The sequence below is a fragment of the Pteropus alecto genome, unplaced genomic scaffold (genome assembly GCF_000325575.1).
Source record: "Pteropus alecto unplaced genomic scaffold, ASM32557v1 scaffold301, whole genome shotgun sequence".
Lineage (NCBI taxonomy): Eukaryota > Metazoa > Chordata > Mammalia > Chiroptera > Pteropodidae > Pteropus > Pteropus alecto.
The window spans coordinates 23,373-28,306 of NW_006431043.1; the positions used below are offsets into that span (position 1 = coordinate 23,373).

Here is a 4,934-nt window from a genome sequence, read left to right on the forward strand (position 1 = left end):
TAATTAAAACAGCAAAGGTTAAATACAAAGAGAGAATCTTAAAAGCAGCAAGAGAAAAGCAGTTACCTACAAGTGAACACCCATAAGACTGGCAGCTGATTTCTCAACAGAAACTTTGCAGGCCAGAAGGGCTTGGCACAAACTATTCAGAGTGATGAAAACCCAGGCTCTATAACCATGAATACTTTATCCAGCAAAGCGATCATTGAGAGTCGAAAGACAGATAAAGAGCTTCCCAGACAAAAATAAGCTAAAATAATTCATCAACACCAAGCTAGTATTACAGGAAATCTTGGAGAGACTTCTTTAAGAAGAAAAAACATGTATCAAAACCGTGAAGAAAGAATGGTAATAACTACATTCCTATCAACATGTATCTCAAATGGAAAAGAATTAAGTACTCCAATGAAAAGATAGAGTGGCTGAATGGATAAGAAAACAAGACCCCTATATATGCTGCCTACACGAGACTGACTTGATTAAATTGCACACACAGACTAAAAGAAGGGGATGGAAAAAGATATTCCCTTCACGGACCTAGAGGGAATTGCACTGAATGAAATAAGTCAAATAGAGAAAGACGAATATCACATGATTTCATGGACACGTGGATTCTAAAGGACAAAATCAAGAACAACCAAAACAAAAAATAGAAACAAACTCATAGCTACAGAGAGTATTTTGAGAGCTAATACACAAGAGGGCAGTTGGGAAGATAATGAAAAAGGGCAAAGGGATTAAGAAATACAAAAGGACATATACGACGTACTCATGGAGATATAAAGTGTAGCATAAGGAAAATAATTAACAGTGTTGTAATACACATATACGGGAGAAGAGAGATACTAGATTTAGTGCAGTGATCACTTTTTGAGTTATACAGATCTCTAATCACTATGCTCTACACCTGGAACTAATATATTATTGTATGTCAACTATAATTAAGAAAACCTCATTGAATTGTACAATGTAAAAATGATGAGCTATTTGTCTATTACATCTAAATAAAGCTGTGGGGGAAAAAAGATTTTTGCGCTCTCGTACATTATCACATCCTGATGAACATTAGCATCAGATCAGAAACAATTAAAACATTTTTGATATTCTACTTTTGTGCTGATATTATTTTCATTTGTATATAAACAGTGAAGACATTTGTATATTATAAGAAAAACTGGTTCTATTTTGCTTATGGTACTTTTCATGCACCCTTTTTTTCTCATTTCAGTTTTTTTGCTATTTATCAAAAGTAATTTTTTTAAATAAATGGGATGATTTTTGTTTACAACACAACAAGTTTTTTATTTCATTAGTAAACTATATTTGAAATACACATAAAATGCAAAACATTTTAATGAACTGAATAAATGGATATCCACCAAAAGTTTCAAGAAATACATATATTACCTATCTGGGAATGATGATTTAAACGTTTATGGCCTTCTCCAGAAAATCCATAGAGAATCTGAGAAAATAGAGCATCCTGTTTCAATTATAAATGAAAAGATAAAACTTTCAAACCAGAATTTTAGATTCAACAAATTACTCTTCTAAACTGAGAGTGAGTAAGACGTATCTACATAAGTAAATCTGAGACAATTTGTCATTGGCCTAACTGGATACAAGTAATGTTTAAGGAATGTATAACTTTCCAATGGTTACCATAAAAACAATTCCATATACTGGATTGCTTTAAAAAAATAGAAAAGAAATGTCTTGTCTCACAGTTTTGGAAGTTGGAAGTCTGAAACCAAGCTGAAGACATGGCTGTGCACCCTCTAAAACCTATAGGGGAATCCTTTCTGGCCTCTTCCTAGCTTCTAGTGGTTTCCCAGCAGCAACCTTTGGCATTTCTTTGCTTACACATGCATTTTTCCAAATCCTCCATCTTCATATGGCATTCGCTCTGGGTGTATCTTCGCATAGTCTTCCCTCTATGCATATCTGTGTCTGTGTCCAAATATCTCCTTGGGACATAGACACAGATATGCATAGAAGGACATCAGTCACAACCAATTAGGGCCAAACTTAATGACCTCATCTTGACTACATCTGTAAAGATCTTATTTCCAAAGAAGGTCACATTCCAAAGTACCAGGAGTTAGGACTTGTTTGAGCGACACAATTCAACAAGGAAGTTCTTCAGGCCAAAGGGAAATGACAACTGATGGAAACCACGAACTACAGGGCTACAAGAAGTTGTGAAGAACACTAGATAAGGCAAACGAGTGGATAAATATAAAAAACTAATGCTTTCTATTGTTTATCTGAGAGACATCTGACACTTTAAAGGAAAAATGGCAAATGATATTATTGATATAAACTACAGAACAAGAACACAAACGAAAGGTAGCATAAAGAGAATTATAGTGTAGTGAGGGAGGTTACAGTTACAGGAAGTGATACTATCTAATTCCATTGAGAGTATGAAAAGTAAAGACTCAAATATACATCCCTTGAGCAACTACTAAACATAACAATAATAAATACATAATATTCTACTTGTTATTACTGAATAACAAATAACCATAATACTGATTTTCTCTATTATCCTCCATATATCCTTGCTGTTTTTCCACTAAGCTTTCCCTCAATAATTTAACTCAGGCACATCACCTGTACTTGGTACAAGCTTGAAATTGAAAAAATATTAATAAGATGAATGAAATAATTACATTAAAAGAAATTAAGCAAATAATGTCAGGAAAAAAAAAAACATCTATTGCTTATAAAGGACATTTAGGTTAAAAAAAAAATTGTAGATGTCTGGTTCCCAGAAGATGGAACAGACATACTTTCCTTATTTCTCATCCTAATTACAACTAAAATTTCTGGAAAGTATATATAAAAACAAACATAAAAATACTCTAAAGGGTGAAAAGACTAAGGAAGACTAACTAGGAACCTCAAAATCCAAGGAGCAACATGGTGCTTGCTACTTTCCACGTTTTATTTTGTATGTTTTATTTCTTTTTTGCTTCATACATCTTAGACCTGGATCAGAAAAATAAATGTGAAAGTGTGCAGTCAAAAAAAAAAAATGTGACATCAGAAGTATGGTGGAATGAGGGGTCCCCTTGAGCTCTCTCTTTCAATCTACAAGTCGAACAGCTATAATCTAACAAAGGATTCCCAGCCTAACACACAAACACTTCTGAGAGATCTGCCCTCGGAAACATCTGAAGGTGGACAAATCTGGGGCAAACACGGAAGGAGGAAAGAAGAGTGAGACGGGTGTCCTGGGCGTACTCCAGAGCTCACTGCAGGGCTCGGTGAGAGGGAAGGAATCAGGGAATCAGGTCGCTGCATGCACTCTCTGTAGCCTGGATCATTCCTGCCTGAATGATCAGCATATACTAAGGCGGAACCCAGTGATCTATGGGGCAGAGGCCAGAATACAGAAATGCGATAGCTGTGCTCTAGCAGCTGCCACTGCCAGGCAGAACACAAAGCCACGGAGCCTGATCACCTCCCCCAACTCTCCCATAGCTAGCAACGAACCCCAGAAAGTAATGTAACAGCAAGTGTGAAGCTCAAACCCCAGTATCTACAGCCCGAGTATTGGAGAAACTTCTTTTGAGTGGCAGAAACACACTGCAGCTAATCTCAATGATAAGGGTAGAGATACAGAGGAGATGTAGCTGAGGCCTGGCAGTCGACATTACTGGGAGGAGAACAAAGCCACAATCACACCAACTACCTCTCTGGACATCCTTTTCCCCCCTCCCACCCTCCACACTCCCTCTAGCCAGCAGGAACCACTGGGATATCTCAGGAAGTGCAACACTGTGTCTGGCTGCTGGGGCAGCGCCAGGACCTCAGGGACTCATAACCACATCACCAATCACATTCTCCCACAGGGGTGGAGCCCTGAGACAGAGGCAGCACCCTCCTCCCCTGGGAAGAAAGGGCATTTTTCATTGAGCAGAGATGAGCAGGCCTGGGCAGTGCAGGAGGCATGCGCTCCTTCAAGCGCCACCTACTGGAAAACAGAAGGAAAACCTCTTCTTATCCACCGGCTGAAGAAACACCACTCTTAATAATAACAAAACTTTGAAAAAGAAGAGTTCATTCCCATAAATGCCTAGTAACAGAAATAGTTCATCAAATACCATGAAAAATCAAAGTAACAAGGCACTCTGATGAAAATGCAATAGCTACAGAAAGTAAACCTAGAGGCATAGAAACATATGATTTGAGTGACAGAATTCAAGATTGCAGTTCTGAGAAAACTCAAAAACATGCAAGAAAACTCAGGTAGTTTGATGAACTCAGAAGTAAAATCAGTGAACAAAAGGAATACTTTACCAAAGAGAGTGAAACTCTAAAAAAGAACAAAATAGAAATTCTGGAGCTGAAGAACTCAATAAAAGACATAAAGAATGATATAGGAGCTTAGGAAATAGAGCTGATCAAATGGAGGAAAAACTTAGTGATATCAAAGACAGAAACCTGTAAATGACTCAGATGGATGAAGAGAGAGATTTAAGAGTGAAAAAACAAATGAAAGAACATTACAAGAACTAACTCCATAAGAAAGAGCCTATTGCCATGCCACCCTGAACAAACCTGATCCCATCTGATCTCGGAAAGCTAAGCAGGGTCAGGCCTGGTTAGTACTTGGATGGGAGACCACCTGGGAAGATCAGGTGCTGTAGGTATAAAAAAATAAAAAGTAAAAGACTGTAAGCTGACAAGGTCCTTGCAATCTGTGAGGTCAACCAAGGGTTGCCTCAACTGAAAAAAAAAAAAAAAAAGAGAGAAAGAGCAATATAAGAATAATGGGTACGCCAGAAGGAGAAGAGAGAATGGAACAGAGAGCCTATTCAAATAAATAGTCGGTGAGAATTTCCTAAACCTATGGAAAGAACTGGATCCTCGAATCCGAGAAGCTAGCACAACACCTAATTATCTCAATCCAAAAAGGCTTCTCC

General features: G+C 37.6%; 1 pseudogene; it reads left to right on the plus strand.

The window, feature by feature from the left end:
• The first annotated feature begins 4,541 nt into the window (after nucleotides 1-4,541).
• LOC112485503 lies at nucleotides 4,542-4,661 on the plus strand (annotated as a pseudogene).
• Nucleotides 4,662-4,934: the final 273 nt, after the last annotated feature.